This window comes from Desmodus rotundus, chromosome 6 (genome assembly GCF_022682495.2).
Source record: "Desmodus rotundus isolate HL8 chromosome 6, HLdesRot8A.1, whole genome shotgun sequence".
In the NCBI taxonomy this organism is placed as follows: Eukaryota; Metazoa; Chordata; class Mammalia; order Chiroptera; family Phyllostomidae; genus Desmodus; species Desmodus rotundus.
The window spans coordinates 122,067,043-122,086,111 of NC_071392.1; the positions used below are offsets into that span (position 1 = coordinate 122,067,043).

General features: G+C 39.3%; 1 protein-coding gene across 17 annotated transcripts in view; it reads left to right on the forward strand.

Moving 5' to 3' along the window:
• The window catches only part of PLCB4 (phospholipase C beta 4), a 397,020-nt gene that overhangs the window by 22,196 nt on the left and 355,755 nt on the right, over nt 1–19,069 (forward strand). For 6 of the 17 annotated variants that reach the window (XM_071221786.1, XM_071221792.1, XM_071221789.1 and 3 more), the window contains exon 1: nt 4,612–4,770. The exons of 5 other annotated variants lie outside the window; for them this stretch is intronic. The gene's annotated coding sequence lies outside the window, so the exon portion shown is untranslated. Of the gene's footprint in view, nt 1–2,024; nt 2,833–4,611; nt 4,771–19,069 lie in introns of those variants that run through there. 6 more of the 17 variants (XM_053926118.1, XM_053926124.1, XM_053926122.2 and 3 more) reach the window with 2 other exon arrangements.

The window sequence follows — 19,069 nt, forward strand, 5'->3', positions numbered from 1 at the left end:
TTTTCTTAGAGGTGTTTCATTTCTGATGTTTAATTTAGCCCATCCCTCTAAATATTTTATTTTCTTTGTTGAGACATGCAGATTTTGAAGACTACTAAATTAGAAGGTTCTCCATTTCTTCATCACGATGGAATAATAGCTTTGCTCTCTTTTTTGTCATTTTTTGTGCCCTAATAGGAGAATGCAGTGGTCCACAGGAGGCCATGTGGTAGAATGATGTGTGGCCTGTCATTTCTCCTGGCTTTCCTGATAACTGCTCTCCTTTAAGCAGGTTGGCCTTTTAGTGTGAGGCATCCTCTTGACAAGTGGAAACTGTCGATGAGGTCAGTGATGATTGCATAACTGTGTTATTGGACAGTTATGTGGAGCATCACAGTGGAAATAGGAACACTTTCTGAGAACACAGGGGAAAAGATAAATTATATCTGCTGTTTGTTAGGCTATTTTTGGCTGTGAATTATAGAAAACAGAAGCCTAAACTCACAGAATTTTGTCACAACTAACATGAAATGCAAGTTTGGGAATCTAAGCATTTTGGGCAGGTGCAGCATCTCAGGGATGTGACCAGAGAACCAGGATATTTCTGCCTTTTCTTCTTCATTGTCTGGCTTTTGTCCTCATGGTTCTGAGATGGTTCTGCACCTCCTACCAGTTATTCCCAGGAAAGAGGAAAGGAGATGTGTTCATAGCATGAGAATAAATGATCTTGGAGATCTCTCTTGCATCTCATTGCTCAAAACTGTGCCACATGGCCACGCCAGCTGCAAGGGAGTCTGGGGGACAAACCATTTTAACCTGGCATATTGCTACCCAGAAGAAAATCAAGGTTATGAATATTAGTTAGACAAATAGTGTGACAGCCATATCTGGGGATTTTATTTATGTTATTTCTAGTGGCCTTAGGTGTAGCTTTCATGATTTGGTGAGTAGTAGTTGCCATTTCATTCCTTTATTTATTCAACAGATATTTATTAAATGTGTATCTTATAATATACTATTTCCAGTTCAGTAAAACTAGGCCTCAAAATATGGCCGCATAAATAAAAATTCATGGGTGAGTATGGATATACGCTTATGGAAGTTTCTTTTAGCTCATGAAGTAAATTGCTGGAACTGTGACTTTCACATGGAAAACAAGTGAATTTTGTTTAGCTGACCTCCATCATGCAGCTTGTTCATAATTATTACCCACACACTCCCTCCTCTGACCCTTATCTTTTCACGAGTAAATTTGAAAGCCTGCCTCATAAGGGCGAGTTGCTCTGGTTTTCCCATGGTACTCCCTTTCCCAGCTTTTATGTGCTTAGCCATTACGTCAGACAAATATCTTTTTCAGAATTAGGCATTGTTTCTTTATTGGAAAGGAAACAGATTGTTTTAGGCCAGGAAAACTTGAAAAAGAAAATAGAAAAGCATCAACTATGTTTGTTTTTTTAAGTCAAATCACGGGTTAGGTTTCAGTGTTGTGTCTTGCGCACATTCTGTCCAGAGGGAACCCCAGTTTGTTCTTGTCCCTGGTCCACTCTGAAGCAGGCTTGGCACAGATTTGCAGGGTCTTTCCCAAAACCATGACATAAATCCTGCTTTTTACGTCCAAGGTTAGATTTCCAGCAGTGGTATGTAGCAGGGTCAGCCGGTCACATTCCGAGGCTGTGAGGATGATTTTACTTGGTGTGTGACTTTCTTTCCTTGTGGTGAAAGCTGAGATCTAGCCTCATGTGATCTCTTCTGGTCTCTTTCAGTTCTAGCCAGGTCAGGGGGGTGACCTATGAAGTGCCCCTGTTTTGGCTGTTCCACAGAAGCAGATCACTCAGGTAGCCCACGTGGGTTGCAGATCTGATAGTTTCTGTCTGTGGTCCCAAAGTTTGCACTAATAAAGAATCTCATTTTTTAATGGTCCCCTCTCAGACCTCTTGTTTAGAAAGTTTTTGTTCTTGAAATAGATCACATTGATATTAATTATAGGTCATCCATTTCCCTACTTATCTTAAAGACGTATTTAACTATCAGCAATTTTTGACAAGTGTGAGATAACCAATGTTTTTATGTGGCTATCACTTAATTCAAAGCAGAAATACTTGAAATAATAAAGATAAGCTTTATTGCAGTTAAATATATACTTCTTATTTGGCTTGTGAAATATTGAAAGAAAGCTTCAAGGCCATTATTACTTCATTTATAAAACAGTAACTGCAGAGTGTTCATTTTTCCTAATGTGGTACTTAATGACCATCCTTTACTTTTTGGAAAATTTTAAATATAACATAAAAGTATAGTGAATATTACAATGAATCTTTATGTATCCTTCATTAAACCTTCATGTATCCATTATCAAACCTTCACATATCCATCATTAAACTATAACAAAGTCATAGCCGTTTTGTTTCATGTGCTAGCGTTCCTCGTCAGTAGCCCCCACTGGATTTTTCCCCCCCACTGGATTTTTTTGAAGCACATCCTAGGTGTATTATTTATGGATGGCCCAGTTATGAACTGAGAATCTATGAGCTCTGTCCCAGCTGTCACTGTGCCATACATTATGATTCGGCTCAGTGTGTGAATGTTGACCCATGTTTCTATATCAATCATCAATCCCTCTTGCCTTTTTTTTTCTGTTAGCGGAATTTACCTGCAACTGTAACTTCAGAAAATAGAATGGGCAGCTATTGCTGACCGTAACCTTGGCAGTGAGAGTCGAAGCAATGGTGGCTGACAGCTGAAGTAAAGAAAAACAGGCAAAACCAACCAACCAACCAACCAACAAAAACAAGTCTCCAGATACTGGGTTGCTCTGGGGAGTCCGTGTGCAGAATTGGTGTTGCTTTGAAAGAGGTTCGGAGCTGAATGTGGTCGGGAGGGGCTGTACTCAACCTTGGCTGGTGCAGGGTGCGTGGTCGCAGGATTCACATCCCTTTCAGGAAGGTGTCGAGAGGATTTCTTACTTAATGTTTGGAAAGGGTTTCCATTGTCAGAAAAGAAGGTGGTAGCAGAAGCAGGCACCAGCTAATCCTGGAGTCACCTTTGAGGTGTGTGCTTGTGCGCTCCTTGAATTTATGCATTGGCAGTCATTTCCGGCCCTTGGAGCCCTTTGGGTCAGAAATTCTGGTGGTGGTTTCTGAATCTACACGTCATTATCCCCATTTGAAGTGAAATTAATTTACACATGAAACCTAACACATCAGGGTCAGAGTCAGGATTACATTCTTGTGGACATTATTCCACTGGTCGTTTTAATTAGATCTGATGGAAACAATTTATAGTAGTAGATGATTAACTTATATAAAACCAAATCAGTTACTTCCTTATTTGGGCTGGAGTACATAAAGTTAAAATATTAGAATATTTAATCCATACCAACACATGATTTTGAGTAGGAAAGTCACATTTAGTATTTATTAGTGACTGGTGGGTTTGTATGTCAACTATTTATTGAAAATAATAAATGTAAAATAAAATCAGATGGATCCTATTTTGATTTACTTTTCTTTACATATTTTTGTTGATCTGAAAGTCTTAGCTAAGAAAAATAGAGCCCTTATATGTATGGCTTATTAGCTTGGGCAATAAAAGAAAAATCAACAAGAGACTTCAGTTTATAACCCTATCACCTTCTGTTACCTACACAGACTATTACGCCCTCTTCACCTCATTTTTTCCACTGGGAAAACAGAAATGGGAGTGGAGTTTTATGCATTTATTTCTTCATTTGTACATTTACTTCATGGAATTAAACGTAATATTTGAGTATAGTCATTGGGATAAATGTGAAGTGAATATTTCAATTCTAATTTTGAAAGATTCCCTTTTACTTTTTATCCATTTCCATTTGCTTTTGTCCATTTGCTCCTTAGAAATCATATAATTGGAATTAAAAATCTTTAAACTATTTAATTTAGATAGAAATAAAGAAATATTTTAAGTCTGACTTGAAAGTTTCCTATTGTTTAGTGTTGTAAATGAAACCATACTGTTAGGAATTTTTTTTAAATTAATTAATTTATTTTTATTCAGTTACAATTGTCTGCATTTTCTCCCCTTCCCTCCACCTCACCCCAGCCAGTCCCACCTCCCTCCTCTACCTCTACCCTCCCCCTTGATTTTGTCCTTGTGTCCTTTATAGTAGCTCCTATAGACCCCTCTCCCCACTATCCCTTCCCCACTCCCCTGTGGCTAGTGTTACAATGTTCTTAATTTCAATGTCTCTGGTTATATTTTGTTTGCTTTTTTCTTTTGTTGATTATGTTCCAGTTAAAGGTGAGATCATATGGTATTTGTCCCTCACCGCCTGGCTTTGCAGACTGGTGCGGCCACTGTGGAAAACAGTATGGAATTTCCTCAGAAAACTAAAAATGGAACTGCCCTTTGACCCAGCAATTCCGCTGCTGGGATTATACCCTAAGAACCCTAAACACCCATCCAAAAAAACCTACGCACCCCAATGTTCATAGCAGCACAATTTACAATAGCCAAGTACTGGAAGCAACCTAAGTGCCCATCAGCAAATGAGTGGATCAAAAAATTATGGTACATTTACACAATGGAATTCTACGCAGCAGAGAGAAAGAAGGAGCTTATACCCTTTGCAACAGCATGGATGGAGCTGGAGAGCATTATGCTCAGTGAAATAAGCCGTTAGGAAATTTTAGCGGGGTCACTGAAGTTCCCCTCTGCTCCCTCCTGTCATTCGTGGATAGCCTTTCTTCTCTTTTCCCTGCAGGAAAGGACGTTCTCTATTATGCGGAATCCTGACATGTGATCTTCTTTAAAAAGGTAGGTATATGTGCTTTTTAAAAATAATTTGTGGCTTTAAAAAATTTTTGTTATCTTGCATAAATTACAACTCAGACTGTTTCATCTGAAGGCAATTTTTATGCTGCTAATGCCTGTCATTGTGAGTGAGTTAAGACCTCAGGTTCAGCTTTCTAAATTCAGTATTGAGTTTGCCGGGCTTTTTAAAGAATGACAGTTTTGAGTGAATAGTTCATGTCTACAGCAGTCAATGCATGGGATGTATAATATAGTCAGTGAATGTCTTTCAGTAGCTACTTTTTAAAAAATTAAATAGACTAATTTCAGCTTATCCTTGGTTGACATCATTCTAGGAAGTCCAGAGAGTTTGGAAGTATAATATGGTCTGTGGTCAGTAAAAGTTGTTATACCTTCCAGTTTTTTGTAAGGTTTTTTTTTTTTTTTTTTCAGAGTTTGAGTAGTGATTTGCTTGATCCTTTATCAGCTATTACAAAGTTATGAGTATTCTTACATTTATGGCACTTCTTGTAATCTACGTAGACTCTCCAAGATGTTTCTAAATTTCATGGACTAAACTCCTAGCCCAGCAGTTGCTTTTGTTTTTGTGTGATAGTTTTTACTCTGAAAGGCGTGCTTGGGGACTTTGAGTCTGATGACAGCAGTGTGTCCAGAGAAGGGCCTGCAGAGACAGGAAAGCTCTAGACACGAGTACTGTGGTGGGTCTGATGGGTCAGTCACCTCAGACCACAGGATCTCTGCAGACATTTTGTGATGTTTCAAGGTCACAGTGGTCAAACATGACCTTGTACCACTCGCCCCCAATGCTTCCCTTCAGCCTCCTCTCAGATTGTAAGATTTTAGCTCTTAGACTATTCCTGGGCAGAGAATTTATTGTGTAGAAACATTTCTCCCATGTTTTATAATGTGATGGTGATGAGGTCTTTCTTTACTCTTCTGTCACCAAAGTGACTCTTCGTCTAAAGCTTTCAGGGAACTTGTCCAGCTCATGGCCATCCCCAGCCTACGAACAGCTCAGTTCTGACACAGCTCCCCAGTTAGTTACTCATATATTACCTATAAAACCTCACCTACCTCTAGGTGGTCAAAAGGAGAATTATGACATGCACTAGATCATTGGGAATCTACTGTGAAGAACAAACATGCTTTCTGATCTCTGAATTGAAGTGGAGATGAACTATTTGGCCTCCTTAAGATAAATTGAAACAACAGTGTAAAATCAGCTTTTGGGCATAAATCCTACAAGAGTGCGTTTGAAAATAAAGACATCAAATGGCTGACTTGTTTCAGAAATGGACTTCAGAAATCTTGTGTTTGCAGATTACTTACAGTGAAATGACTGCAAAGTTGCTAAGCGAATGTGTGCTATATTTTTTTCCTTAAATTATTTCCTCAGATTTTGGCTTCAAAGATGGCACAGAGAAACATGAGTTACTCACAGGCAGAGAGTGAGGATACTTTTGGATAAAATGATGGTAGGAAAAGACTTGATGAACATACTATAACTATTGAGTTATAGGATGTCCACATTATTAGAGCTTGATCTTCTTTGAAGCTAGAATGATAACTGGGCTTGACTGCAGCTGAAGATATTATCCTTCTGCTACCAGAGAGGAGGGAGGACCCAAAAGAACCCAGAATTTTCTTATAAAATCTGTGTATTTATTCTTACGTTTAAACTTCAGTCACCTTCAAAATATGTTCTATTTGATGCATTACTTACCTATCAAGTTGTTTTTCCCACTGCTCAAAACAGTTTTTGAACTCTTCGATTTTGATGCATTTTAGTGCTTCTTCTGTTTTTTTTTTTGTTTGTTTATTTCACCTCTTTCACATCGGCAAAAACATTACCCTTTGAGGACTTCTCTCATCCAGAGAAGCAAAAACAAAAGTCGCTCAGGGTGAGATCGGGTGAATGGGGAGTGGGGGGCATAGGGGTCATGCCATTTTGGGTCAAAAACTGGTGAACACTCAGCAGTGTGAGCAGGTGCGCTTGTAAATCATCTATCATGAAATGGGCAGATGCATTGAAAGAGTCTTCAAAAAAATTCACTGAAGCCAAATGCAGTCTCTCACAACACCACCAGCTGGTACACTGATACAGATGGGTTCCTAGAACACTCACCTAGTGGGGGAAGCCTGTACTACAAGGGTCTTAACCTCCAGAAGATGATTCTGTTTTTTTTTTTCTTGGTCCTCCCTCAAATATATTGAAATAATTTGACTTCAAACATTAGGAAAGCTGCTTTTTCCATTTCTCTAACACCAATCCCAAGCCCCTCTTGTGAACAATGACCCACATCTCTGCAACATATCGTCACATATCTGCTGGACATGTAGGGACATGGTCTTGGAGTAGGTACGAGGGTGGGAGGTGGGGATGGGTGGGGCGTGGGGCATGGTGGAGGGAAAATGGGGACAACTGTACTTGAACAACAATAAAAAATTAATTTCTTAAAAAAAAAAGAAGAGGGCTTCTAACCTGTGTGAGTCACAGAGCCCAGGAAGCTGTGGAATATTGAAAGAGGCCCTGGAGCCCATGGTAAAACCAAGGCTGACTCACGTATTAAATAAATACCGCCTTCCATGTTTATGCATAAGACTATTTGACAATTCTCTATAGCTGCTGCTGTTACGAAGAAATGTACATGAATATAAAGTGCTACTGCCTAAAGAGGAGCTTCTTGCTATAATGTTTTTTTCTTTTTTAAATCCTCACCTGAGGACATGCTTATTGGTTTTAGAGAAAGGGGAAGGTAGGGATAGAGGGAGAGAAACATTGATGTGAGAGAGAAACATCTATCAGTTACCTCTCCGATGTACCCCGACTAGGGAGCAAACCTAGGCATGTGCTCTGACCGGGAATCGATCCCACAACCTTTTGGTGTATGGGATGGTGCACCAAACAACTGAGCCACAGTGGCCAGGGCTAGTGTATTCTTTTTACAGGAGTTAGAGCACAACTTGTAAATGGTTAATAATTCATTTGACATTGAAAATCGGCCTTCATAATCGGAGAGGTTGAGAATTTTTGCTCTAGAAAATAGTGAAGGTGTCTAAATCAGGGTAGGGTTGAACCCATGTCCAACTGAAATAGAGCCAGAATGTTTGTAAACGGTTAAAGGAAATATATATATATATATATATATATATATATATATATATATATATATACACACACACACATATATATATATAATATTAAATTGTTTTTCTGGTGACATTGAAACATTCCCATTAAACATGTCCCTAAAAGACATTAAACATTCCCATTTTCTTACACACTGGATTCATTAAAGGCCATTGGAAAGGCCAGACCTGTACTGTTCAATATGATAGCTAGTAGTCACATGTGGTTGTTTAAATCCAAATTTAAATTAAGACAATTAAAATTTAAGTTCATCATTTCCGCTAACTCCAGTTTAAGTGCTCAGTGGCCACATGTGGCTAGAGGGTACCTAATGGACAGCACACAGATAGAAAGTTTCCACCATCATAGAAAGTTCTTTCAGACAGTGCTAGGAAGGGCTGTCATCTCCAGGACATTTCCATACTACTGTTAGTAGCTTTGTCCCTGAGGTCCTGGCATCGAATGGAGAAGACGAAGCCTGCTTTGCCTTCTGGGATCTTGTGGGATTTTATAGACATGAATCCCTAGAGTACATGTGGAAAAGAAGATTGTTTTTCCCATAATATTCCTCCAGTTCTCCTGCCTGTCATGATGCCCACATCCCATGACAAAGGGCAGGGGTCTCTGTGTACCAGTTTGAGTTAACGTCTTATATGTCTGCAGTAGACACTTGTCACCGTTTGGGTGGCCCAGCATCTGAATCTTTTTCCAGAATTTGAGGAAGTTCATCATTGTGTGAAGCTGGGTGGGTGGGTGCCCTGTTTCTTTCAGTCGCTGAAACAGAAGTGCCCACTGTTGTGTTTTTCCTGACTTCTGTCAGCAGGAGCACAGGACTTGAGTCTGCAAACCTGGGATCGTGCCTCCGGAGGGCTGGCTTAGAGCTCTGCGCATCTCTGTGCAGGCAGCCGCTGTGGTGGCTGCATACAGAGCTAGCTGTGCTGCCCTGGGCCAGTGACTTTGGTGGTAGGTGTGGCAGAGTTGACTATTGAGAAGAAAAGGGAAATACTAAGGAAAATAGCTTTTCTACCTTTGTTGGGGCCCAGACTAGTTTCACCGGTTCCAACTGACATCTTCCTCTACGTGGAGTAATAATCACAGGATGGTTAAAGACCATCAGGAGAACCAGACGTCAGTGATTCATGAAATTAGTCATAACACAAGTAAGACATCCTGATATTCTTTTACGGAAAGAAATCCTTTCACTGACCTTTAACAAAAGAATACACTTGCCAGAATTACAAACATCCTAATTTGGTTTAGTAATGAAATAACTTTTTTATATTTTTGGTACAGATTGGTGTTTATAGTTCGATTTCTTCTGCTCAGATGCTAACCAACACCATTGCCTGCAAACAATCACATTTCTGATTCTTACTGGCTAGGTTGATCAGCCTGTTTTATTTGTTTTCCAGAACAAGTAGACTGTGGCGTATTGTTTTATGTTGAAGCATATGGTCTGTTCTTCCTGTGTGCTGCTTCCCTATTTTGGTGCTCACAGCAGCTGTGGGACCACCTGCGTCAAATCTGGGACAAGTCTTCTAAACCCCATGCTCTTTTTTGTTCTTGTTGGATGTAGGTGATTAGGAAAGGTAGTGGATGATCGAGAGACAGGATCGATGAAACCTGGGTCTAAATTGTTACATGAACAAGGGCTTTTCACTAGCCAGGAATACCTACATGTTTCTGCACAGAAAGTCTTTGATGGTCACATTTGCAGTCTGTCCCACAAATAACTCTATACAATAGAAGAAGGAACATAAATTATGTGAGCCTGAGAGAGAGGGAGAAATAAACTTCTATTGTGTTGAGTCTTTGTACATTTTTTTAATCTACTTGTTAACAGAAGCTGACGTTACCCTTGAACACCCTTATTCAGCTACATAAATGTTGTTATCATTTCTTCTTAGTTGCTCATCATTTGGAACCCTCCTCCTTACTGAATAGTAGCACATGTTACTATTGGAGGAGCTAGGACACATATTTCGCTATATTGCCCCATGTTTCACACAGATAGACCCAAGAGTTAGAAGAGAACTTGATGTCTCATTGGAAAAATAATTTGCCAGTTTTGTAAAATGCAGATTCTGTATTTTGAGTAACCTGTTAACCACGAAGATTGTGCTTTCCGAGCATCCAAATTCAGTGACTTAATTTTTCACTTTGTAAATGTATAATACATCTTGGATGGCTTCATTAGAAAACGTTTAAGGGTTTCATGTAGGCTCTTTAGACAGTGAAGGTGGAAAGGATGCTGTGAAGTCAAATTAGATTAAAACAGGGAAGAAAGTATATGAGGCTTTTCAGAGTTTCAAGTGGTGGTTCCAGAGGTCATCCGTTGGCATCTGGCGTGCCACGTAAAGGGCAGCTTGGAGGTGTCAGGGATTTGATGTTTGTCTGTTACATAGTCTGCTGTGTATTAACTAATAACATTTTCCTCCTCTAAAATGTGATGACAACATCTGTACACTGTGAGATTATTAACAGAGGTTTCGTGTATGTTAACATATTTGAAATGTTTTGAGTCCTTTGGGGAAGAGTACTTAATAAACACATATAAGTATGTATGTTAATATATCATTTCTGTTGACTTAGCACACCTCCATTTTTCCCTTTAATAACACCAGAGCATCTTATAAGTGCTATGTAGCAACTTAAATAAAATATGAGACAATTTTTACTGTCAGCACTGTGTAGCTTGTGACAGATGATTTAATCCCCCTGCTGTATCTTCTACCGTGCCCAGGCTCTATTCAGCAAGATTATTATAAACAAAGAAAAAAATCATAAAAAGGAGCTGCATGACTGTCTCTTTCATCTAAATTATGAAGGTGATAATATTTAAGTTGAAGACTTGTTCTTGTAGGAATCCCGCAACCTTGCCCCTGTTGCTTCCACTTTTCTTAAAGTCTGTTCTTCCATTGCGCTATTTTCTTGTAACATATTGATGCGTACTGTAATCCAGCAAACAGGGGTTTAGAGTATATCTTAAACGTTTTGGTCTCAGGCTCCTTTATGCTCCTTTTTTAATCCTCACCTGAGGATATTATTTAAAATTGATTTTAGAGAGGATGAAAGAGACAGAGAGAGAGAGAAACATCGATTGGTTGCCTTCTTGTGTGTGTCCTGACCAGGGATCACACCCACCACCTGGCTACGTGCCTAACCTTTCGTCCTATAGGACGATGCTCCAACCAACTGAGCCACAACAGCCTGGGCACACTCCTTTATACTCTTAAAAATTATATGTAGTCCTGAACAGCTTTTGTTTATGTGACCTATATCATAAAAATTTGCCATATTAGAAAGGAAAATGGAGCCATTTAAAAATGTTTATTAATTTCTAAATACCAATAATAAATCCATTACATGTTACTATAAATAACATTTTATAAATAAAAAATTACTACATTTTAAAAAATAAGGTAAGTTTGGTGAAAAGAGTGCTGCTATTGTATATTTTTGAAATTCTCTCATTTCTGACTTAACAGAAGGTATCTGGATTCTCTTGTTTGTTTCTGTAGTCTGTTGAGAGATCAAACATGATGAGGCCTCTGAAAAGCTCCAAGGTTGAAAGAATGGGAGTGAAAAAGGCAAATAATCATTTGTCTTGTATCATGACGAAAGTAGTTTTGACCTCCTGGCCCCCTGAAAGGGTCCTGGGCACCTCACTTTGAGAACTGCTGTGCAGTAAACCCCGCGCGTTGTCTGTAGAGGCCTCGTTTTGTCACGTGTACTGCTTTGTGCCAGAAGATCTCCGTCCAGAGAGTGTGGTTATTGTAAGAAGTGAAGGATGAGTGAAAAACAAAAACTGCATAATGTATGAAAACTCTCTCTTTTGGTTGCATCTGCAGGAAGCTCCATCACCTAATTGATTAAGTGGAAGCATTTAAAATATCAGTGCATGTATCTATACTGTATTTCTCTAAAGGAGAGGCATTTCTGAGTGTTGATAATTGGGTTTATGATTGTTTACATTTGTGATGGGATGGTGGGCAGCTTTCAAATATCAGTAAATGTATTCGTCGTACAAGGAACCAGTGCCGTACAGGTGATTATTTATTTATCACAGTGATTGACTGCTTATATTACTTATTACTGTAGGTGTTTCTCACTGTGCGTCTGGGTCAGCTGGGGTTTGACTCGCCCTGACTGTGGTCCCCTGGGCTGGATCCAGGGTTACTCCCTGTGTTCCTTGCCTAAGATCTGCATGGGGTGTATATATTCTTCTGAGATAGCAAAGACCAATCAGAAATCTCCAGTGTCTCTTAAGGCCTTTACTTGGAGTTGATCCACCATCATTTTAACTCAACATACCATTGATAAAGCATGGCAAACGTCCAAGGTCGGTATCAATGGGTCAGGAAGGGGTACTCTTCCAGTGGGGGGTGTGGGGGGGTAGGGAGAGGGAACAACTGTTGGCTTTGTAATATTCTAATCTACCACAAAGTGCGATTCCAAATATTAGTAAATAACTTTCTACCTAGTTAATTTTTACTCAGAGAAATAACTAGGGGCTACTTTTTAATTTAAAATTTAGTCTGCAATCTTCTCACTTATTGCGTCTTCAAATTATCACTGGCATCTAACCCTTTTCCCCCATTCTCACAGCTCCTTTTCAAGTTGTTTCTTGATCCTATTGATCTGAACTACTGTGAGAGTCTCTAAATTGGTCTCTGTCCTAGTTACTATTGCTATGCAACAAACCACTCCAAAACCAAATGCTTAAAATCACAGCTATCCTGAATCTGCAGTTCAGCAGAGGGGGCTTGTCTTTGCTCCTTGTGGCTTCAGCCAGGGTATTTTGACTGCAAGCCATGGGGTTCACTTCTGAGATGATTCACTCACGTGCCTGCCAAGTTGGTGCTAACTGCCAGCTGGGATCTGAGGGCCAGGAACCTCAGTCCAGCTGCAGGTGGGCTGTCCACAGACTGCTTGGTCTTCCTCATAGCGTGGTGGCTGAGTGACAAAAATAACTATCCCAAGAGGTAGGATATGAAAGTTGCCGGTTTCTTAAGGTTTGGGACTAGGAACTGGCTCACTGTCACTTCATGTTAGTAACAGTCAGTCAGTCACAAAGCCCACGATCAAGGTAGGGGACATAGGTCATCCCAGTTCTCAGTGGGAGGGGTGTCAAAGAAATTTGGGTCCATGTTTTAACACCACCATACGCCCAGTGCCTCAGTTCTTCTCCTCACCCCAACGTCGCCCCATGTTTGCGTCCTGTCCCCAGATTCATCTTCCTGAAGTCGAGCTCTATTCATCCCCTTGCTCCCCAGTTCCTGCCAAACATGAAACAAGTTAGTCTTGCTTCAGGATGGTCCATTTATCAGTTTACTCTAATCGCTCTTTAGCATTCCCTGTGCTCCAAACAGACTTGGGGCTTTTTCTCCTTTCGCCTTTGGTCATATGTTGGTTTTTCCCTCTCTCTTCCTATAGAATTTTATACCTGTGATCTTTTCATACCCTGACATTCTGTGCTCAAAGTAAATGCTACCTTCTCATGAAGATTTCTTTAAGCTCTCCATCCTTTTGTAATGTGCACTCTATTTTCTCTTATATTAAATTTTAACTTTATCCCTTGAGAAGACCTCCCACTTTCTATTTTATACAACAATACAGGGTCCTGCAGAAGTAAGGCCTGCTTGAGTGTGGTTGGTAGGGTAATAATATGGGTGTGATGATTTACAGTTTTAATATAAACGTTTCACCTAAAATGTCATAGGGTGTGCATGAGTGTGATATTATGTTACAGAATTACATGTTTATGATTTTGTAATAAAAGATTTTGTAATAAAACAGGGACATTATTTGTGCCAGCCCCTGTATATGCATGTGTATGTATTTTATGTATTCTAGTGGATTTTATGTTCCTTGGAGAGAGTCCATATTTTTATATACTATATATCTTCAATTGCACTAGTATTTAGAGTTACATGTAACAACTGCTTGCTTTTTTTTTAATGAATGAATTGAGGGTATGAATGTAATTAACAGAGTATGTTTTCACTCAACCAGAAAACCTTCTAGAAGCACTATGATTGTTGACTAATATTGCTGATTGGCTATAAAATAAGTAAGTAAAACTATGCTAATGACTTACTTACAAACATGAATGTTAGAAAACATTATTAAAAAGAGATACCACTTACAATAACAATAGACAACCATATAAAAGTTCAGAGTAACTTACCTAGACATGTGTAGGAACTCATTGAGGAAGGCTATAAAATTAAATCATAGGACATAACACAAGTTGCAGCTAAGTGGAGATGGATACTCTGTTTTTGGAAATGAATACAAAGACATCAGTTTTTCTCAGTGAAGCTACAGACACAATACAATCCCTGTCAACACTGAGGAATTTGCTGGAATGATCCTGAAGTTCATCCGGAAGAATGAACCTATAAAATGCTTCCAGAATTTCAAGAAATGTTTATCTCAGGTACTTGCCATCTCAAATATTAAAGAATACTATAAGTCAGTAATGATTGAACAGTGGTATTGGTATAAGAATACATCAATGAATAAAATATAGAGTCTATTTTTAGATAAGTATATATGGTAATTTAGTATGTGATAAGGTTGGCATTTCAAATTGGAAGGAAAAAAGATGAATTATTCAGTAAAAGGTGTTGGGACACCTGCCTAGTCATCTGGAAAAATAAAGCAGAGTCCCCACCAAACAACTCATACCACAGCAATTACCGGGAATAAAAACTAACAGTGTAACAAGGTAAGCTTTAAATGTATGATCAAAATTCATGGATGGATATTTTTACAGTCTTGTGGTGGGAAAGGCATCTCTAAGTAGAAACCATGAAGGTAAGAATTAAAAAATAAAACTACACAAAACATTTTAAATCTTTATTATTTTATTTCGGTGGAATGGAATACCATATAAACTTGTTTAAAAGACAGTATTCTGGGGAAATATTTACAGTATTTTTTGGACTATAAGATGCACTTTCCCCCCAAATTTGGGAGGAAAGTGGGGGTGCATCTTATAGTCTGAATGTAACTTACCTGGCTCGCTGAGTGGGGGGTGCGGCGGGGGAGCAGGGATTTTTTTTCCTATTTTCCTCCTCTAAAACCTAGGTATGTCTTATGGTCCGGTGCATCCTATAGTCCGAAAAATATGGTACATAATATATGACCAACAAAGGGCTAATATTCCTAATACAAAGAGCTTTTACAATTACCTGTTACAATTTTATTAACAAGATGAACATCTTAATAGGATGATGGGGAAAAATGTAAACAGGTAGATCATAAAATGATGACTATGGGGGCCAGCAAACATTAAAAGGATGTGCAAACCTACTAACAAATCAAAAGTGCAAATTAAACCAACAATGGTATAGCTCAGTAACCAAAATGATGAAAATAAAACAAAAATACAAACGAACCTCTACAATTGGCAATGGTGTGGGAAAGTGAGTACTAGAGTGTAGTTCTTCTCAAACCAATGAGGGACTATTTTTTCCCTTTTTTTTTTTTTTACTGATATATAGTAAAATACATTATAAGTAAATTGCCAGAAAAAGAAAATGAAAAATATACAAAATAAAATCTCAAATACATTTCTATAAAACGTTAATCAGATGCACAGTTACTCTGTCAGATTCCCATAAAAGTTCCTAAGTGTTTACTCTCAGTTTCTGAGTCTGTCTTGTAACATAGGAGCGAGCAATTCGTGTCCAGCACCTTTCTATGGACCACTGTTTGAGTAGCATCCTTGGGTTCGGAATTTCTGAAGGGAAGATTGTATAAGATTTTAAATGTACAAACTCTTCTATTCCTACTAACTTATTTTAAGTCTATAATCAGATAGGTGTGTAATATTTTAGCACCTTCTGTGATTCAGAAAAAGATGGAACCCAAATATCCTTCAGCGCAGTAATGGTTAGCTAGTTATGGCAGAGTCAGGCAATGTGGTCATTACAAGTAATTAAGAAAATGTATATTACATTTTTATTAGAGAAAATTCAAATATACAGAAAATTAGGAAGAACAGCATGAAGAATCCCCATACAACCATTACCCAGCTTCAACTATCTCCCACTCGTGGCCAAACTTGTCTCTGTCCCTTTGCATTAGATATGTATTTATTTATGTGAAAATGATCATGAGCTTCTGCAAATAGAAAAGAACAGGTTACAGAGGTCCCTGTATTCACTCATTTAACTATTTTTGGTTGCACACCTACCTCAGGCGTGGCACTGTTTTAGGAGCTGGGGCTTTACAAGTGAATAAAAAAAGGTAAAAACTCAGCTTGATGCTTACATTCTAGTGGGGAAGACAGAACAATAAACACAATTATAGTATGTAGCGATTGATAATGTTACAGAGCAAAATAAAGTAGTGAAGGGGAATAGGGAGCATAGGGGTGCGGCAGTTTAGGAAGGATGGACAGGGAATGGAGAAGGCAGTCTTTGAGTGAGGACTCTGGTCTCAGGGAGAACCTCCCCCCAACCCCCCGCCAGGCTTAGGGCATTAATGACAACACCCTAAGGCAGCACCGAGCCTGGAGTGTCTGAGGAAGAGCAGGAGGGCTGGTGTGACTAGATCAATTACTGCAACTTTAGGGCAGAACCGGTGGGCACACCCCAGAGGGTCTTTGAGGCCACTGTGAAGACTTGGGCTCCTATTCTAAGTGAAATGGGGAACCGTTGGGGGGATTTGAACCCAAGAGTGATGTGAGGTTACTTATATTTGGAAGAGTCACTTTTTAAAAATGGGCTAGAATGATTGCTTCTCGATTTAATAAACATCTTGACATCTCCCCTCCAACAAACACACAGTACACATATTCTAATGCTGATCAGATTATGAAAGCTGGGTTCAGATGAAATAACAGGAGGGCCATTGAGAAAGTGAAGTGCATTGGAGGAGGACGGCAGGGAGGGAGGGAGGGAGGGAGGGGGAAAGGCAATGAAAATACGGAAAACCCAGAAAGGTCAGGAGTGCTTGAAGCAGTTGATCGTGGGAGATGTATAGGAAATAGAGAACCAGGTGCCTGGTAGACTTTGTTGAGCCTACAAAAATACGATACTGGGAACACATTGGCAGCTTGAAACAATTGCTTAGCCTTTGTAGATGAATACTTTTCCTCATATGAAAAACATATACATGATCCCCAGTACACAATGATCCTCTTCAAGGCAAAGGTGTGAACGCCTATCTCTGGGGCCTAATACAATAGATGTTCCGGAAATGTGCCCCTGAAAGAGTGGCAGTCGCTGTGCCAGAGTTTCTGCTCCAGGCATTGATTTGTTTAAAAAATTCACCTCTCTGGTACTTCCTCTCGAAAATATTGATGGAAGTGATAAAATAAAACTTCAAAATATAATTTCAGTAGTTTCCCCATTTGGAAAGGAAAATCTCACCATTTTCCCTTATAGGGGAATCATGTGGTGTCTGAGTGCGTAAGCATGGAAAACAAAACGATGCTTTCAAATGGCCTAAAATGATTGCTTCTTGATTTAATAAGCATTTTGATCGCCCCCTCCTCTGACACACACACAATGCACACATCCTAGTGCTTATCAAATTATGAGAGCTGGGCTCAGATAAAATAACAGGAGGGTTTTTCTGAGGGCATCAGCCAAGAGTTATTTGGAAAACAGGCAGGACAAGTTAAAGTGCGAGCCTAATCCAGTGCAGGGGAAGCTTTGTGTGCCAGGCACAGATGGAGTAAGTTAATTCTCACATAAATATTATCTCTTTGTCCTTGCGAGGGCCGAGATGCAGTCGTTGTCTTAAGTAGCTCACGGAGTTTCCAGTTACGGCTCCAAAACCTTCGTCTTCCGGAAACCGCCACCTGGCTTTCTCTTAGACCTAACCAGCAGTGTGACCAGTGGGCCACGGAACTAATTTAGGCGTCAGTATTGAGAGTGATATGTGTGGAGGGACAGGGTCACCTCTTCCAGGTTTTATGTTCTGTGCATCCATTATTCAAGTTTATGGACAAATTTTGACAGAGAAGCTTAGCAGTTCTTCTATTAGTAATAAACCGATATTTTACTCAACAGCACTTCACTATTTTTTCAGTGTGCTAATTGGTAGAACATTTGGAAACTCAGCATAGAAAAATGGATGCAGTATCTTTCTGCATCATGCAGTCTTTCAACTATTTTGTTTGCAGTTAGAGCATTTTTAAATATTTCGCATAAAAATTACAGTTGAAGATATGTAAAATATATTTTTGATTGAAAAGAACGTTTACACTGATTAGCATTTATTTAAAAAAACTTGGATTTTTAAAACATGGGATTTATAAATCTTTCTATTGATAAAGGCAGTATTGTCTCAGACGCAGAAATGTTTCTCAGGCTATAATTTCTCCTCTATTTACTGTCTCAGAGTGAGATGGGAGATAAAGAGACTGCACATCCTTTAGGGCTATATGTACACGTTTAACATTTCTCACAAAGGCTGCAAGCAATGGCTGGCATCGGAGAGAATAAACAGGAAATTAGAGAGGCAGAGAGGTTCTTCCTTATCTTCAGCCAGGGCTGGGCTCCTACTTCACTTATTTTCATAGGACACCTGAAATCCGAGATCGGTATTTAAGACCACGTCTCTTTTCTAGCAGGTTTACACATGGCAATCTACAGATTGCCAAGTCTTCCTGCTTTTCTCCAAATTAGTGTATTGGCATTTGAAGTACCGAATGTACTTTCATCGGTGAATAGTTTAAGATGAAAGTGGAACAGTGTGGCATTTCCATCATCCCAAAGTGTTGCATTTTTTTTCAAATGATGAAAGTAATGCATGTGTTTTGTAGGAAATTATTATAATCTGAAATTCCACAGTGCTCACGTCACCACTGTTGGTATGTGAGTGTCATTCTCTAGATCTACCTGTGTTCACTATGTATTGGTCATTTTGTGTTTAACAGATTGTTTCCAAAGGGCGGAGGTGAGAATGTTAATAGGTGTTCCAGAACAAATACGTTTGGTAAATGCGAGGTTGAATGATGTTAGATTCAGCTTTGTCACAGATGTCCTCCTCAGGGCTGGGCCTCCTCTGGGCTGTCCTCCACCTGCGAGGAGGGTCAGCACAGCCCTGGAAGCACTGCTGGTCGCAGGCCCGCGTTGGCAGTGCACCTGCTTAGGAGGCACAGGAGCGATTTTGCAGACGGCAGCACAGAAGCATTTTATTTTTGTTTTG